The 20,049-nt window shown below is 34.5% G+C and overlaps 1 protein-coding gene across 3 annotated transcripts in view; it reads left to right on the top strand.

Moving 5' to 3' along the window:
* Positions 1-20,049, top strand: part of GPR174 (G protein-coupled receptor 174) — a 99,873-nt gene that overhangs the window by 48,550 nt on the left and 31,274 nt on the right. The window contains exons 1-2 of one of the 3 annotated variants that reach the window (XM_027053765.2): positions 13,576-15,151; positions 15,411-15,533. The exons of the other annotated variants lie outside the window; for them this stretch is intronic. The gene's annotated coding sequence lies outside the window, so the exon portion shown is untranslated. Of the gene's footprint in view, positions 1-13,575; positions 15,152-15,410; positions 15,534-20,049 lie in introns of those variants that run through there. 3 annotated transcript variants of the gene reach the window in all.

Below are 20,049 nucleotides of genomic sequence, written 5' to 3' on the forward strand. Positions count from 1 at the left end.
TATCCATTTGGGAGATTACTATCTGAAAACCTTCATTTTATGGGCTCTTCCTGCCAGATTGCACTTCTGATAACAGACAGTGGTGGTGACAATCCTCATTATTCTAGTGGTTCTTAACATTTTTTTTTGGTCCCAGCCCCTTCAAGGATCTGATTAAAATATACACCTTCTTCCCACACAAAAAAAGTACTTATATGTATGCACACAGAAATTTTTATAAATGCTTTCAGAGATTCCAGGACCTTCTGAAGTCCATGAATGGTTGACCAGTAAAGATTCTGTTACAGGAAGATGTGTAAAACTTCTTTTACTTCCAATACCCTGTGAGTATCTTATGTGGTTAGCCTGTTTGACCCAAGGCAAAAATGTGTGGTGGATACTTCCCCATACCCTTCTCATTACTCTCCAGCATCCTTTCCTATTAATTGTCCCCAGATTGCCAGGATCTCCACTGAGAGTAGATTTACCTAATAAATTTATAGTAAGGAATTTGAGGCTATACATATTATCCTTCTCAACAGTTCTCTTTTGAAAAAGATCAATGCAGAAGCACACACACACACACAAAAAAACCACACCTGGAATACTGACTTTTCAGGTATGTGAGTGGATTTTGGAGATAGTAATATTTGCATTGAATACTGTGTTGTGTAGGATAAACGACTTTCTAGTTTATCTATGGATAAGGGTGTTTCTTTCTGTGAAGGGCTTTGTCCACATGTGTACAACTTAATATAGGCTATATAAAGTGATCTTTTTGGGTTCCTGCTGATTCCCTTTTCACCAAGGGTCTAATATAGTAGATATTTTCACTACTTATTGTTATTGTTAATTATAAAGATTTAAAATCAGTAACAATAAAACCACTCTTGCTTTGAATTCTGGTCTAAGCATGCAGATTCAAATAGCACTCCTTTACTTGATTCCCTTGAGTGCTATTTTTTCTTGGGAAATCTAATGTTTATTTACACTTACACTGTGACTCTTAGTATAATGTTCTCTGGGCATTTTCAGAATAACAAATTAGGCTCCCTCCAGGCCCCAAACATGCCCTGATACATAATGGCACCATTATTTCTTATTTTGGACACTGTTCAAGATTTATTTTCTAGGTAAAGAATGAAAATTGAAAGAACAAATAAAATTTCACTAAATTAATTTTCCAAGTGGGCATGGTCTTGAGTAAACTGTTTCTGTGGCCACTGGGCTATTTGAGATAGAAACAACTTTCCACCAATTCCTCTTCACTTTCTTCCTGGATTCAGTAAATTTCTGTAAAGTGAATTGAAGTTTCCCACTTTATTTCATGATCAAGTCAGATACTGTCCCCTGAGAAAAAACAAAACACACAAGTATAGGATATACCACTGAAAACTTTGACAAAGGAGGGAGTTGAGCAGTTGACCTGCCCTTGTACTGCTTATAATTTTGGCACTGAAATGTAATTTGCAGTCCATTTAGGACTATGTGGGAGTTCCACAGATATGAAATCTACCTTATGATATAATCCCATAATCCCAAAGCTGTGAGAATTTTCCTCTTGGCAATGTGTATCTCCTGAATCAACATTTGTAAGTTATTTTATTGCCTTCATATTAATGATTAATATAACTTAGTCACAATATCATACTTTACCAAAAGTACCACTATAGTCTGAGAATCAGCAATGATATTGTCTATCTTGAAATCTTAATTTCAAAAATTCAAATCAATTTTCAGTATTTCTTGACTATCAAAGCTGTATAACTTGGAGAAAGCTACTTAACACCTCTCAGCCTATTTTTTCAACTATGAAGTGGAGACAAATACTATCTAAAACAGGGTTGTTTGAATGAATAAACAACATAACAAATTTAAACTGGTAGCACAGTACATGGTAGTTTGCCAACTCTCAGCCATCAAACACTCGCCAAAAAAGTATTTTACTTAAAGAAGGAATGAGTATAATTAGTATTTTAACTGGTAACTTTTCAAAGAAAATCATTTAGGTAAACTATTTTAAAATGTATTTTAATCTGTTAATTACAGCATTCTAATGCTTTGCTGCTGCTGATGTGTTAATTCTGTGCAATTACATAACAAGGCATAAAGCCCTTTGCAGATTATAGAGAGCTGAAGAAATGATATTTGTGATTAAACCACAATCAATAAAAGCTTAAACTATAGGATATTCTTGGAAAGGGAGAAACACTGGGATTTAAAATTGAAGGTCTGATGATATGAATACGTTTAGAAAAGCAATTTTAATGATAATGTATACTGTATTATGCAATATTTTATATACAACACTAAACAAGTATAGTTGAAAAAGGAATTTTAGAATCATGGGTAAATATTAAATGGTAATGAAAAAATTATTAAAAAGAAAATTATCTTCTCAAACCAATAATAAAAGCTGAAACTTTTATTTATACCTTATTAAGGAACATATTATTTATTATTTATTTAAAATATAATTATTATTATACCTAAAATTAAATGTATTACTTAAAATATATTTTCTTCTTCTTCTTCTTCTTCTTCTTCTTCTTCTTCTTCTTCTTTTGCATCACAAGATCATTTTTATATGTATAAACAGGAGATTATGGAGAATAATTTACAAACCAATGACTCCCAGAACAAGGGAAAGCAGACTCATTTTTATTAATCTTATTTTATAACTCCAGTATAGTTAACATACAGTGTTACATCCGTTTCAGGTGTATAATATATAGTAATTATATATACCTATAATAATACCTATATGTAATTACTATATGTATAACATATATATATTATTATAGGTATATATAATTACTATATGTGTGTGTGTGTGTGTGTGTATATATATATATATATATATATATATATATATATATATGTATATAGTAGCATTTCCTCATCACCTATTTAACCTATTACCCCACCAACCTTCCTTCTGAAAAAAAAAACAGTTTGTTCTCAATAGTTAAGATTCTGTTTCTTGGCTTGTTTCCCTCTCTTTTCTTTGTTCATTTGTTTTGTTTCTTAAATTCCACATATGAATGAAACCATATGATATCTTTCTCTGACTGACATTTCATTTAGCATTATACTCTCTAGCTCTATCCTTGTCCTTCCAAATGCATAATTTCATTCTATTTTTATGGCTGAATAATATTCCATTCCATTCCATTGTCTATATCTATAAACCACCTCTTCTTTACCCTTTCATCTAGTGATGGACATTTCAGCTGCTTCCTTAATTTGGTTATAGTAAATAATGCTGCAAAAAACATAGGGGTCCATGTATCCCTTTTTATTAGTGTTTTTGTATTTTGGGGGGAGTACTCTGTAGCACAATTATTGGATCATAGGGTAGTTAAAGTTTAACTTTTTGAGGATCCTCCATACTGTTTCCCACAGAGGCAATACAAGTTTGAATTCCTACCAACAGTGCAAGAGATTTTTTTCTCCACATCCTTACCAACACTGGTTGTTTCTTGTGTTTTGTTTTGTTTTCTATTTTAGCAATTCTGACTGGTGTAAGGTGACATCTCATTGTGGTTTTGATTTGCATTTCCTTGATAATGAGTGATGTTAAGCATCTTTTTATGTGTCTGTTGACCATCAGTAGGTCTTCTTTGAAGATATATCTTTTCATTTCTTCTGCCCATGTTTTAATTGGATTATTTGGCTTTTGGGTGTTAATTTGTATAAGCTCCTTACATGTTTTGGATACTAACCCTTTATCAGATATATCACTGAAAAATTTTGTCTCCCATTCAGTAGGTTGCCTTTTGTTTTATTTATGATTTACTTTCTTGTACAGAAGCTTTTTATTTTGATGTATTCCCAAGAGCTTAATTTTGCTTCTATTTACCTTGCTTTAGGAGACATATCTAGAAAAATGTTCCTATACCTATATGTTCCTATATGAGAAAAATTACTGCCTAGCCTAACTTCTGGGATTTTTATAGTGTCTTGTCTCACATTTAGGCTTTTAATCCATTTTGGATTTATTTTTGTGCATGGTGTAAGAAGAAGGTGGTCCAGGTTCATTCTTTTGCATGTGGTTGACCTGGTTTCCCAACACCATTTGATGAAGAGACTCTCATTTTCCCACTGGGTATTCCCACTGGGTATTCTTTACTCATTTGTTCAAAATTAATTGACCATATAGTTGTGGTGTTCTTTCTGAGTATTCAATTCTATTCCATTGATCTATGTGTCTATTTTTTGTGCCAGGACCATACTGTTTTCATTACTATAGCTGTGTAATATAACTTGAAGTCTGGAATTATGATATCTTCAGCTTTGATTTTATTTCTTACAATTGCTTTGACAATTTAGGGTCCTTCGTTTTCCATATAAATTGTAGAATTTCTGTTCCAGTTCTGTAGAAAATGCCGTTGGTATTTTGATAGAGGTTTCAGTAAGTGTGTAGAGAGCTTTGTGTAGTATAGACATTTAAAAATATTTGTTCTTCCAATCCATTATCATGGAATGTCTTTCCATTTCTTTGTGTCAATCTTCAATTCTTTTCATCAGTGTTTTATAGTTTTCAGAGTATAGTTCTTTTACTACTTTGGTTAGGTTTATTCCTAGGTATCTTATTGGTTTTGGTGCAATTGTAAATTGGACTGATTCCTGAATTTTTCTTTCTTTTGTTTTATTATTGGTGCATAGAAATGCAACAGATTTCTGCACATTACTTTTGTATCCTGCAACTTTACTGAATTTGTTTATCAGTTCTAGTAGATTTTTGGTGGAATCTTTCAGGTTTTCTATATATAGTATCATATCATCTGCAAATAGTGAAAGTTTTACTTCTTCCTTGCCAATTTTGATATCTTTTATTCCTTTTTGTTGTTTGATTGCTATAGACAGGACTTCCAGTACTATGTTGAATAAAAATGGAGAGTGTGGACATCCTTGTCTTGTTCCTAACTTTAGTATTTCCCCATTGAGTATGATGTTTTCTATAGATTTTTCATATATTGCCTTTATTATGTTGAGGTATGTTTCCTCTAAACCAATTTTGTTGAGGACTTTTATCATGAATGGGTATTGGAATTTGTCAAATGCTCTTTCTACATCTATTGAAATAATCATATAGTTTTTATCCTTTCTCTTATTGATGTGATGAATCACATTATATATTTGCAAATATTGAAGCACCTTTGCATACCAGGAAAAAATTCCACCTTATTGTGATGAATGATTTTTTAAAGTATTTTTGGATTTGGTTGGCTAGTATTTTGCTGAGGATTTTTGCACTCTACTCCTCAAACATATTGGCCTGTATTTTTCTTTTTTGGTGGTGTCTTAATCTGGTTCTGGTATCAAGGTAATGGTAATCTCATAGAATGAATTTGGAAAATTTCCATTCTTTTCTATATTTTTGGAATAGAGAAGAGTAAGCATTAACTCTTCTTTAAATGTTTGGTAGAATTAACCTGTGAAGCCATTTGGTCCTGGACTTTTGTTTGTTTGGAGTTTTATTTGATTAGCAATTCAAACTCCTTGCTGATAATTGATCTATTCAAATTTTCTATTTCTCTCCATTTAAATTTTGGTTATTTATATGTTTTTAGGAATTAATTCGTTTCTTCTAGGTTGTCCAATTTGTTGCCATATAGTTTTTCATCATATTTTCTTTAAATTGTTTTTATTTATTAAGTGGTGCTTGTTATTTATCCTTTCTCATTTGTAATTTTATTTATTTGAGTCCTTTCTCTTGTTTTTTTTTTGATGAGTCTATCTAGAGGTTTATGAATTTTGTTTATTTTTTCGAAGAACCAGCTGATTTCATTGATATGATCTACTATTTATCTTGGATTCTGTATCATTTATTTCTGCTGTAATCTTAAGTATTTTCTTCCATCTGGTGGTTTGGGGTTTTGTTTATTCTTTTTCTAGCTCCATTAGGTGTAAGTTTAGGTTGCTCTTTGTTCTGTTTTTCATTTGTTTGTTTCTTTGTTTCTTTCACGTTTTTATTTGAATTCTAGTTAGTTAACATACAATGTAATATTAGTTTCAGAAGTAGAATTTAGTGATTCATCACTTACATATAACATTCAGTGCTCACCACAACAAGTGCCCTGGTAAATACCCATCAACAATTTAGCCTATCCCACCCTCCACCAACTCTCAATTTGTTCCCTATAGTTATGAGTCTGTTTTATGGTTTGTCCCTCTCCTTTTTCTGTACCAATGTTCATCTATTTTATTTCTTAAATTATACATATGAGTGAAATCATATGGTACATGTCTTTCTCCAACTGACTTATTTTGCTTAGTGTAATATACTCTAGCTCCATCCACATCATTGCAAATAGCAAGATTTCATGCCTTTTTATGGCTAGGTAATATTCCATTATATGTATATACCACAACCTTTTATCTTTACACCATTCAATGGACTTTAGGGCTCATTCCATTATTTGGCTATTGTTGATAATGCTGCTATAAACAGTGGGGTGAATGTGCCCCTTTGAAACAGTATTTTTGTATCCTTTGGTTAAATACCTAGTAGTGCAATTGCTGGAGTGTAGGGTAGTTCTATTTATAACTTTTTTGAGGAACCTCCATACTATTTTTCACTATGGATGCACCAGTTTTCATTCCCACTGACAGTATAAGAGAGTTCCCATTTCTCTACATTCTCAACAACATCCATTGTTTCCTGTGTTGTTAATTTTTGCCATTCTGACAGGTATAAGTTAATACCTCATTGCAATTTTGATTTGTATCTCCCTGATGATAAGTGATGTTGTGTATCTTTTAATGTGTCTGCTGGCCATATGTATATCTTCTTTGGAAAAAAAATGTCTATTCATGTCTTCTGCCCAATTTTTAACTGGATTATTTGGTTTTTGGGTGTTGAGTTTAAGTTCTTTATATATTTTGGATACTCACCCTTTACCAGATATGTAATTTACAAATATCTTCTCCCATTCTTAAGGTTGCCTTTTAGTTTCTTTTATTGTTTCCTTTGCTGTGCAAGAGCTTTTTATGTTGATGAAGTCCAAATAGTTCATTTTTGCTTTTCTTTCCCTTGCCTCCAGAGAGGTACCTAGTAAGAAGTTGCTACAGCTGATGTGAAAGTGGTTTCTGCCTATGTGTTCCTCTAGGATTTTGATGGTTTCCTGTCTCACATTTAGGCATTTCTTCAATTTTGAATTTATTTGTTGTATGGTTTAAGATAATGGTCCAGTTTCATTTTTTGCATGTTACTGTCCAGTTTTCCCAATACCATTTGTTGAACAGATTGTCTTTTTCCCATTGGATATTCCTTCCTGCTTTGTTGGAGATTAGTTGAGCATATAGTTATGGTCCATTTATGGGTTTTCCATTTTGAGCTATTGATCTCTGTGTCTGTTTTTGCTCCAGCACCATACTGTCTTGAACACTACAGCTTTGTAATATAGCTCGAACACCAGAATTGTGATGTCTCTGACTTTGATTTTAGTTTTCGAGATTGCTTTGGCTATTCGTGGTCTTTTGTGCTCCAATACCATTTGTAGGATTGCTTGTTCAAACTTTGTGAAAAATGTTGTTGGTATTTCCATAGGGATTTCATTAAATGTGCAGATTGCATTGGGTAGTAGAGACATTTTAACAATTTTTTTCTTCCAATCCATGAACATGGAATGTCTTTCCATTTCTTTGTATAATATTCAATTTCTTTCATCAGTGTTTTATGGTGTTCAGGATACAGGTCTTGTGCTTTATCAAAATAAAAAAGCTTCTGCACAGCAAGGGAAGCAATCAAGAATACTAAAAGGCAATCTACAAATGTGAGAAGATATTTGCAAATGAATTAACTGATAAAGAGTTAATATCCATAATATATTTAAAAAAACTTATAAAACTCAGCACCTGAAGTGCAAATAATCCAATAAAAAATGGACAAAAGACATGAATAGACATTTTCCAATAGAAGACATATGGATGACCAACAAACATATGAAAAGGTGCTCAATATCACTGATCATCAGGGAAAGGCAAGTCAAAACTCTAATGAGATATCACCTCACACCTGTCAGAATGACTGACATTAAAAACACAAGAAAGATGAGGTGTTGGAGAGAATATAGAGAAATGGAACACTCTTGCACTCTTGGTGGGAATGCAAGTAGTGAAACCAGTCTGGAAAAAAATATGCAGGTTCTTCAAAAAGTTAAAAATAGGGGTGCCTGTATGTCTCAGTAAGTTAAGTGTCTGGCTCTTGATTTGGCTCAGTTCATGATCTCATCATTCATGAAATTGACACACGCCTCAAGCTCTACACTGACAGCTTGAAGCCTGTCAGTGTAGGGAGGGATTCTCTCTCTCTCCCTCTTTCTCTGCCCCTCCCCTGCTCACACTCTCTCTCTCAAAAAAAAAAAAAGCTTAAAAAAAGTTAAAAATAGAACTACCCTCTGATCCAGCAATTGCACTAATAGGTATTTACCCAAAGGATACAAAAATACTGCTTCAAAGGGACACATGCACCCTATTGTTTACAATAACATTTTGTACAGTAGCCAAATTATGGGAAAAGCTTATGTGTCCATTGAGTGATGAATGGAAAAAGAAGATGTGGTATGTGTGTGTGTATATATATATATATATATATATATATATACATATATGTATATATATATATGTACGTGTGTATATATGTATATGTGTGTGTGTATATATGTATGTATATATATATATGTATGTGTGTATATATGTATGTGTGTGTGTGTGTGTGTGTATATAATTCAATATGACTCAGCCACAAAAAAGAATGAAATCTTGTCATTTGCAATGACATGGATGAAACTAGTATTATGCTAAGCAAAATGTCAGAGAAAGACAAATACCATATCACTTCACTCATATGTGAAATTTAAGAAATAAAACAAATGAGCAAAGGTAAACAGGAGAGAGAGGAGAGAGAGAGAGAGAGAGAGAGAGAGAGAGAGAGAGAGAGAGAGAGAGGAAAACCAAGAAACAGACTTTGATCTACAGAGGACAAACTGGTGATTACCAGAAATGAGGTGGGTGGGTTAATGGTTTAAGTAGGTGATGGGGGTTAAGGAGTTAACATCACCTGTGATGAGCACACATTGCTGTATAGAAGTGTTGAATTAGTATATTTTTCACCTGAAACTAATATTACACTACATGTTAACTAACTGGAATTTAAGTAAAAACTTTTTTTTTAAATTGTTTAATGTTTATTTATTATTGAGAGACAGAGAGAGACAGAGCATGAGCATGGGAGGGGCAGAGAGAAGGGGAGACACAGAATCTAGAGCTGGCTCCAGGCTCTGAGCTGTCAGCACAGAGCCTGATGCAGGGCTCAAACTCACAAACCACAGGATCGTGACCTGAACTGAAGTCAGATGCCTAACTGAGCCACCCAGGCTCCTCTAAATAAAAACTTAAAAAAAGATGCCCCTAGGGGCGCCTGGGTGGCGCAGTCGGTTAAGCGTCCGACTTCAGCCAGGTCACGATCTCGCGGTCCGTGAGTTCGAGCCCTGCGTCAGGCTCTGGGCTGATGGCTCAGAGCCTGGAGCCTGTTTCCGGTTCTGTGTCTCCCTCTCTCTCTGCCCCTCCCCCGTTCATGCTCTGTCTCTCTCTGTCCCAAAGATAAATAAATGTTGAAAAAAAAATGCCCCTTACTATTATTGTATTACTATCAGTTCAATTTAGTGTTATTAACTGTTTTATGTATTTGTGTGTTCTCATGTTGGGTACATAAATATTTCCAATTTTTATATATTCTTTTGGATTGTCCCTTTATTATTATATGGGGTCCTTCTTTGTCTCTTGTTAGTCTTTCTTCTAATTTCTTTTTTCTGATATAAGTATTGCTACTCCAGCTTTCTTTTGACAGCCATTTGCATGATAAAGTTTTCTCCATCCCTCAGTTTCAGACTGTAGGTGTCTTAGGTCTAAAATGAGTTTCCTATAACCAACATATAGATTGGACTGATTTTTTTAATTCATTCTGTCACCCTATGTCTTTTGATTAAAGCGTTTAGTCAATTTACCTTAAAAGTAATTGATGAATATGTATTTATTTTAATTTTATCATTCATTTTTGGTTGTCTCTGAAGATTTTTTATGACCCTTTCTTGTTTTTCTCTCTCATGATTTTTTGGTGTTCTTTAGTGATATATTTTTTAAATTTTTTCTGTTTTTTTCTTTGCATATATATTAGTAGTTTTTGATATATGATTACCATTAGGTTTTTATATAGCCTCTTCTGTATATAGAAGTTTATATTAGGTAAAGGGTTGTTTAATTTTGAACCCATTTTTTACCCCTCTCCTTCTGATGTGTTAAGTATATATTGTCATATTTTTCAGCCTTTTATTTTGTGAGTTACTTAAATAATTTTTACAGAAATATTTATACTTATTGCTTTTGTAATTCTTACCCTCTTAGTGTCTCTCCTTTCAACTCAAAGAGTCCCCTTTAATATTTTTTGCAGGGCTGATTTAGTGGTCACAAACTCCTTTAGTTTTTGTTTGTCTAGGTAATTGTTTATCTTTCCTTCTATTCTGAGTGATATCATTTATGGATAGAGTATTCTTGGCTGCAGAGTTTCCCATTCAGCACTTTGAATATGTCATGCCACTCCCCTCTTGCTTGCAAAGTTTCTGCTAAAAAATCTGCTAATAGAATTATGGGATTTCCTTTGTTCTACTTGGTAGAACTGTCTTCTTTTGTCTTGTTTTTTTTTTTTTAATTTTTCCTTTATAACCACATTTTCCCATTTAATTACAATATGTCTTGGTGTCGATCTGCTTTGGATGATTTTGTTGTGGGTTCTCTGTGCTTCATGGATCTGGGTATCTGTTCTTTTCCCCAGTTTCAGGATGTTTTCAGCTATTATTTCTTCAAATAGAGTTTCTGCCTCCTTTTCTCTATCTTCCTCTTGGACCCTATAACACAAATGTTATTATGGTTGATGGAGTCTCTGAGATCTGTAAGTCTATTCTCATTCTGCATAATACCTTTTTCTCTCTTGTTCAGCCTGATTACTTTTTATTACTGTCTTTTCAGTCATTAACTCATTCATTTGCTTCTTTCAGCCTGCTGTTCATTCTAGTGAGTATGTTTCTCATTTTTTTATTGAACCCTTTATCACAACTATATTATTCCTTATCTTTGTGTTAAGGGTCTCACTATTACCTTCTACTCTTTTCTGTAGTCCAGTGAGTGTTTTTATGATCATTGCTTTAAATTCTGTATTAGTCATGTACTTATATCTGTTTTGGTAGATCTGTGGCTCTATTATCCTCTCTCTTTTCATTTTGTCTAAGTCTTTGTGCCTGTTTTTGTAAGTTACGTAAGTCAGTTACGTTTCCTGTTCTTGAGAGTAATGGCCTTATAAAGAAGAGGTCCTGTAGTGCTCTGCAGTATAATGTCCTTTGTTCCCCAGAGCCTGGTATTTCCGGTAGTATCTCTAATGTATGTTGTGTTTGCTCTGCTATTTTATCTTGGCTGCTTTATCCTTTGGGCCAGTCATCTTTAGAGGCTCTCTTTTCCTGTTGTATGCAATGTTTGGTCCCTGGCCTGAATGTGGTGAGTTTTAAGCAGGTGTTCTGTGGTCTGCTTGTGAAATGAGACCTGTTGCCACAGTCTCTGTAATTTTGTCCTTGCAATACTCCCAGCACTTCTGGGGTAGGGGTCCCACCACCCTGGACTGAGGGAAGCATGACTTGGAAGGGAAGCTTGGTTCTACTAGAGTGTGGGAGTGGGGGGTGGGTATTGGTGTTAGCAAGTTAGTCAATTTCAGGCCTATGCCAGTTTCTGCAGGTGACCCTGTGCTTATGATGAGGGAAGGGAAGGGAAGGGAAGGGAAATGGTGCCTGCTAGGTCTTTTGTTCTTGTAGGGATTTCTCCGTGAACACTGACTCTCTGGTACATACTCTGAGATGAGCAAATAACCCCATTATGTGCCCCAAGTGCTCTTTATATCATTTTTTCTATACTTTAAGTTCACAGACTGTTTGCCCTGCTTTCTCTCCAAGAGCAGCCCAGTGCTCTCTATGCTATTTTGGACCCAATCCCCCCCAAAGACCTTTAAAACTCCAGGCATTAAGCCCAGCTGGTTGTCAGCTATTATGAAATTCATTCCCTCTTGCTTTCCAAACCAAATGGTGTTGGTATTCCTTTCCCCATGCACTCCCCTTGTGCTAGTCTGTCTCTCACCCTCGTCCACCACCATAGCTCTGTCCCCACTGCAGAGGCCACAATCCATTTCTCTATGAAACCATGTCTCTGTACTTCCTACCTTCTTCGATGTGGCCTCTTCTCTACCTTTAGTTGTGGAGTTTGTTCCTGCAGTTTTCAGGTCAATTTCTGGTGTATTTAGGATTATTTGATAGTCATTCAGCTGTGTTTGTAAGAGGAGGTAAGGCTAGGGTCCTCTTACTTTGCTACTATTTTCCATTTTTTAAAATATATTTTTAATATATTTTATATTTCATAATCACATGATTGAGGAAGTATTTATAAATTGTCTTGACCTCTATCTCTAATTTGACTGGGCTTAAACTTTTTCTTTTTAAGTAGATCTGAGTGAGTCAAGATGTCCACCCTTTTTACATATAAAGACAGAGCCACAGAATTTAGCCTTTGAGTTTATTTGATATTTGGCCTTTCCTCTGTAACTAAATAAGACAAACCTTGCCACAGATTATATAATAGTGAATAAATTACCCATATCATTGATGCCATTAGACCCTGGCCAGATGGAAATGATGTTGGTGAGGACATTGTCTTAAAAGTCAAGAAACCTGGGTCTAAGTGGCAGCTTTATCATTAATTCACTGTGAAACATGAATCAGGTCCTTCTCTCTTAACTTATTAATCTTTAAAATGAGGACTTAGACTACATCATGACTCCTACTGCATTCAGCTTTGAAAGTATTATTTGAGCAATTTGGAGTGGAATTTAACAATGTTCTTATAGGAGCATAAGTTGGATTCTCATCGAGGTAAATTTCCTTGACCTAAATAAGAAAGATAAGTATAGAGTAGGTCAGGAAACTTCACCACCAGGTAGTTTTTCAAAATATATAAAGATTGGCTCCTATGTGTTCTATCTGAGACAGCCAGCTGAAACCTCAAGACTGATCTGTCTGTACCCAAACTTTATTTGGTGGAAGAAGACAGGAGAAAAATGAGGATAATAAAATGTGATCCTGTACAAAGAAGCAAAATTTATGAGTTTTTAGAAATTTGAAAAATACTGTCACTTCTGTAATTATTGAAATCCTTCCATTCTTAAGAGATACAGCCCAAACTCTCATTCTCCTGAAGACTTGCTTGACCTGCATCCTGAAATTCCATTTCTTATCCCAGCCCTCCTGGAATCCCTGACTTCCTCTGTAAAATATTACAGAAGTAGAAATAACATTTTTAGGCCCTTATGACATGTATGCTGCCTTATAATTTAGGCAATTAGATAATGTCTTATCTGCTTAACTAGATTCTAAAAAGTTTCTGGGAAGCAGTATCCTTTCCTTTACCTTCAGCTCTCTTGTACTCTTTTCCGCTCATTCTCTCCTTTTAAGCTATATTTGATCTACTGGTCTGCATTTGGCAGTTATTCAGTAAGTGTTTGCTGAATGGAGCGAAGGTTGTGTGAATGGAGAGAGCATCACAATAAACTCTGGACACAACAAACGCAAGTAGGACAATTTTCTTTAAATAAACACAGAATTAATGCCACATTCATCCAGACTGTGGGGTACAGAATAAAAGGATACAGAAGGGGCAATGAATTGTGATCTCTTGTCAATATAGCTGACCTAATGAAAATTTAGATTAATTTACCCCTTCCCCTATATTTTCTCCACTTACTCAGAACTACACTCAACATAGCTTAGTGCAAAATCATTAAAGATTGGCAACTCAGTTTTCATTCCCTGGAATCTATTCAGTTTTCTTTTATATCCTGCTCTCATTATCTATTTTTATCTTTCCAATCCTAATAAATTTATTCACACCAAGGTTTTCAAGTAAGTATATTTCTAAGAGTGTCAAGATTTGAAAATCAACACTTCAGGAAGAAAGGAATGCTTACCCCCAAAGGATTTGTTTTTCAGGCATTAGTGAAAAAAATATTTTGAGGTAAAGAGTCCTACAGATGCTTCCTAATGCTTCGTATAATATGCCATACAGATATGTCCTGGAATAAAACTGGATTTGCATTAATATACTTCTTTCTCCCATGGTACATGTGAAAATTTCCTTTGCTCTGATCTAAAATACTATGCAAGTCTTGGAGATTGCCTTCAGCTGCCCCTTGTCCATTTCACAGGTGTACTGCTGCAGGTAGAATATGTTAGGCATCTAACACAGTGTAGTCCTAGGCTCTGGGGCTCTGAAGGTGCTTGGAACACCATCTTCAACGGGTTGTGGGTACAGGTCTGGGCTACAGAAAACCAACCTCTTTTCACCCAATTATTCCTAACCACTGAGAGGAAATGAAGGTTTACTTATACTTCCTGGCAGAGGACTCTGAGGGGAATGGGGAGTGGGTGGACAGGAAGTGTGAGGTGAGTTATGTATCTTTAAGTTTTTCTTAAGGAGTAGAGTATTTATTTTATATCAGGAGTTTAAATGTCTGTATATCTAAGAATACTCTAGGCAGAGGTCATTCCCACTTTGAACTCTCCTATTGGGAGCTACCTAAGGGTCAATCTTAGGTAAGGAGTGTCCACTTTGGTACCTGAACACAACAATTGAGGGGCTTAGAGAAAGGATCACGATGAAGATTGTAGTGGTCCACTATGAAAGGGGCCAGAGGGCACATAGTTTCTACAAAAGACTCCATAAACAAATAAACCACGCATTGTCACAAACTGAAAGCTAAGTGCAACCACAGGATTGGAAGACAATGCACTGTCGCCCTATAAATAGAAACAAAAGTTTATTTGCTTAATGTGAAGCTTTGCAGCCTGTATTTACAGCCTATAAAATAGTTCTTCATAATTAATCAGAGATAAAGAGGGAGAGAGAGAGACAGAGAGAGAAAAGAGAGAGAGAGAGAAGAGAGAGAGAGAGAACAAGCACAGGCAAGCTTGCTAGCTCAAACTACCGCCTGGAAAACGGAAATGTTCAGTGTGCACAGAAGCTTGCACATTTCACGCTGACATCTCACTACCATGTTTTCCAACATGGTAGTGGTTAGGTAATGCTGAGAATTTTCTTTCTTTTTTTTTTTTTTTTTACCTTTGCTATCTTCATTTTTGTTTTGGCTTTATTATATTTTGTTTTATTTTTACTCTTTCTTCCCTCCTTGTCTCCCTCCTCCCTCCCTTTCTTTTCTTTCTTTTTCTTCTTTATCTTTCACTCTTTCTCTATCTCCTTTCCTTTTGTCTTTCTTTATCTCATTTTTAAGAGGTTGTTTTTTTTTGTTGTTGTTTGTTTGTTTTTTGGTGATGGAAAAGGATGTTGGTTTTTCTCAGAACAAGGAGCTGGAATTGAGGTACAGATCAATAGCATCCTTGTTGAAGTGGCTGTCACTTGAATTCTTTGGAAATCATTGGAGAAAACAGAAAGAAACTGAAACGGTAGGCTCCAGTTTTTAATGAATTAGATCTTATCTGTATCTTTTACCATTAATATCTAGAACTGTTCTCTTCACACCAAGTTCTGGGTAATCTGTCAGATCTAAGGGTGGTATGGATATCATGAACCTGGACCATCCTTGTATGTCATTTCCTTAGTATTTGCACAAACAAAAATAATTATACACTTGATTGCTTAATATGGGAAGGGGGAGGTAACTTTTAACGGGGAGAAATTTAAGTTTGACATGGAGAGGTTTTTTTCTAATGTGTTTCACTCAATTGATATTGAATAAAATAGCCCTGTGAACATTTGTAATTTAAGCAACTCTATATTAAGTAGAGTTACTTGCAGAATATGCAGGATGTTTTTTATCTACTCTTAGTTATAACTTTTTGGAGGTGATAGTTTCTCTGATAAATGATTTAAATGGTTAGATTTCTGTTATTTTCAAAATGAGCTATGATTAAAAAATAAGAACTATAATGTCTCAGGACATTTACCAACATGAATATATATTCTTATCAGCTTGTAAAAGTTATATATTTTTACTGTAAAAGTGAATTGTAATTAATGTTAAGTGTAAAGATTCTGCTTTCAAAGAAAGCACTCCAGAACAACAACAACAACAATAATAACAAACAACAACAACAAAAACATGTTTATAATGAGAGAGGAGAAATAAGAAAAGAGACTTATTTACTCTGTTTCTCATACATAAGCTTTATCTATCAGAATAATCAGTACATTACAATCAATAATGGGTTAAATGATTTTATATTAAATTTACATTTTTAGATACTCATCATCAACATATTTTGACAAAATGTAAGTAAAATTGTTTTCTGGTTTGCGTGTTGCTTTTCTTTTATGCTCAAGTAGAAAATATTGAGGAAGGCACCTTCTAACTTTAAACCCAATGATAAGGCTATCAGTAGCATGTAACTTCTAGAAGCTGCATTTAGAGATTTTAAAAAAGGAAAGGATGTATGTCCATGGTGCAACATGACCCAAGATAAAAATCTCAAATGATTTTCTGCTCCTTCCTTTCTCTACTGTCAACAGTGGTGTCCTTGGACTTCGTTTTGTTTTTTAATTTCTTTTTCATGGACTTTATTTTATACTGCTCTAATCTTTCCAGGGAAGTAAAAAAGTTATAATTTTATTCAACTAGAGCTAAATTTGTTAGAGAGCTTTGGGTCATTCAGCAAGGAGTATTTCTTTCAGGCAGCTGCTGTAAATATCAGGTATTGTGGCAAAGGCATTAATCTTATAGATGGGATTCAAGTTTTTCATCCCAAGGAAAGATTCCACCAGCCACATTAGTAAATATTTGGATCACATGAAAGTCATCCTCCAGGAACTTTGTATCAGAGGGGGTATTTTTTTTTATTATAGAAAATATTCTTTGTACTTGTAAACACATGTACTGCTCTCTCTTACTGTATGTTTGCAATAGTTACATTTCTGTGAGACAGGAATCATTTAATATACCAATTCTGTGTGGGCTGGTACAGTATGGTACAGAATATTGTAAAGGTGAATAAATACAAAGTGGGACATTGATTCCTCCAAAAATCTCACTGAATTTTCACCTAGAGACCCTTAGGAATGAATGAACTCAATTTTCCCCCTGTGTACTAGGTAAGTGAAATGAAAAGTAGAAAGAAGCATGCTTTATACCTTCCTTTTATAGACACTATTAGCACCAATCAGATGCTCAGAACGGAAAAGGAAATTAAACTCTTTCTTCTGACCCTTGCCTAATCCTGAAAGAAAGAACTACAGATAGTGCTGTTTCCCTTGCCCATTAAAGTTACATCCCAAAAGCCTTTGTCTTGTGACATAGGTCTAGAGAATCAGTCTGCAGACCACGAGTTAAAGGAAATTATTAGAAATGGATTCAAAACCTGTCACTTACAGGAGCAATGGAAAAACACCTAAGACTCTTTTATGCTTTGAAAAGTGACATAGATTGACAGTTTGCATTTTAAAGCTGGAAAAGCTGAGATTCAGAGAATTGAAGTGACCGAACCAAGTACCTCTGTGAGTCTATGACAGAGAAAAGACTGAAACTTAGTTCTCTGATACCTCATCAGTGCTCATTTTACTTTTTTATTACTGCTGAATAAGGCTTAAGGATTAAGAGCCATATGTATTAATCATTGGGAAATGTTAAAGATGTCCTTTTGAAATCACTCAAGAATGAAGGGGCACACTTCAGGCTTCTCCCAAGGGCCTTGATAATTTAGCAAATTTTGCTTTGCTGGGCTTTACTATGGTTTTCTTGCAAGAATAGGAGAAAATTATTCTACTGTTCCCACAGAAAAAAACCCAAAATTAAAATGAATATAAACAAAATGATATAATAAACATTAACACAGACCTGTCCATGTACTGGATGCTTTTGTGCATTATTATGTGCAAGTGCAACAGTTTGGGCAAGCTATAAAACATCAGAAAGTACTCAGGAAGTTCTGAGGTCTAGGATATTCCAAATTTGAGAAAGGAGTAAAGATTACAGGGTAAAAATAAGGGTAAAACAGCCTTAGAATAAAGTGTGAGGAAGTTAATATTATAATAACTGGTAGTATGTGAATACAGAAAAGGGTATAGTCATTAGTGCCTTGATTATTACTGCTTATCATATAACAGCATAATATCTGGGACTTGAAAATTAAAGTGGGTTTTCTTGGTATAGTCATTGAAAGATAATCCATAGAGGAGAGTGTGCTTCAGAGGAATAACTTTTACTTGTAGCAATGACTGCCTTAGTATCAGCCAGAAATCAAGATGCAGACAGAGTTCCTGAGAAATCATCAGAAGTACAGGAATTTAACCAAAATCAAGTCTGGGGATGGGTACGGGCCAAGAAATTCACTAAATCTAACTAGCTAGTGAGGAAACAGAAGTTTAAACCATTGGCCATGATCGGCAGGTGGATCATGAAAAGCATGATTTGAGCCCAGAACATGAGCCAATGCTGTCCATTTAGGCTCAAATGTATCTTGGACAGCATAATTAATATCCCACTAGGTACCTAAAATATATGCAATTTAAGTCATGAACTCAAAAAGCCCTTCAATTCCTTCCTTACTTCTTGAAAATATATTCGTTTCTTCCAAAAGCTTTTGCTCAATGCCACACTATTTACGAAAGGGAATGGCAAGGCTTCTTCCACATTCTCAGAAGCAGAAGAGAGCATGTAATTTAGTTATAATTATAGTTACTCAGTTAAAACTCTTTTCAGCTTTACTTGGTAGATCATATTCAGATATTTCTCATAAACTAATAACATATTACCAGATATTTCTTTTTTAAATGTTTTTTTAAAATTCCAGTTACCTAAGATATAGTATAGTATTAGTTGCAGGTATAAAGTTTAGTGATCCAACACCTCCATACAACACTCCATGCTCATCACAAGTGCACTCCTTTATTACCATCAGCTATTTAACTCATTCCTCCACTCACCTCCCCTTGTGTAACCATCACTTTGTTCTCTATAGTCAAGAGTCTAATCCTTAGTTTGTCTCCCTCTATTTTTCCCTATGCTCCTTTGTTTTGTTTCTTAAATTCCACTTATGAGTGAAAACATACAGTATCTGTCTTTTGCTGATTGACTTATTTCACTTAGCATAATAATCCCAAATTCCTTTCATTTCCTTGTGAATGACAAGATTTCATTCTTTTTGATGGCTGAGTAATATTCCATTATATGTATGAAAATATAATGGTGTGATATATATGCACCACATCTTCTTTATCCATTCATCAGTCAATGGACACTTGACTGAATATACGTATATGTATATGTATATGTATATGTATATGTATATGTATGTAGATTGATTTGGGTAGTATAGACATTTTAACAATGTTTGTTATTCCAATCTATGAGCATGGAATGTCTTTCCATGTTTTTGTGTTGTCTGCAATTTCTTTCATAGTTTTTTTTCATAGTTTTCTTTTTATAGTTTTTAGAGTACACGTTTTCCCCCCTCTTTTACCAGATATTTCTTATAGTTTAATGACTTATTTTTATATGCTAAAATAATTCTTACACTTTATTTATAGGATAACATTAATGATACTTATTTACTGTTTGGAATATCTACTCATTTTTAGGTGATACAAGGTGACCTGTGAGTTGGTTCTTTATTTTTTCAAGTTTATTTATTAATTTTGAGAGAGAGTGAGCACATATGCAAGTGAGTGGGGGAAGAAAAGAGAGATAACGGGAAAGAGAGAGAGAGAGAGAGAGAATCCCAAGCATGCTCCACACTTCCAGTGTAGAGCATGACGCAGGGCTCAAACTTACAAACTGTGAGATCATGACCTGAGCCAAAATCAAGAGTCTGATGTTTAACTGACTGAGACACCCAGGCACCCCAAGCTCTTTAAAACGAAAATCTGTTACACTGAGTGGTTCCTCTATTTTGAGTGTGTCAGACCAAATGGTGTGCCAGAAAATAAATGACATCTAAAAGATCGATTGATTTATTATCAAATGTGTTT

This window comes from Acinonyx jubatus, chromosome X (assembly GCF_027475565.1).
Source record: "Acinonyx jubatus isolate Ajub_Pintada_27869175 chromosome X, VMU_Ajub_asm_v1.0, whole genome shotgun sequence".
Lineage (NCBI taxonomy): Eukaryota > Metazoa > Chordata > Mammalia > Carnivora > Felidae > Acinonyx > Acinonyx jubatus.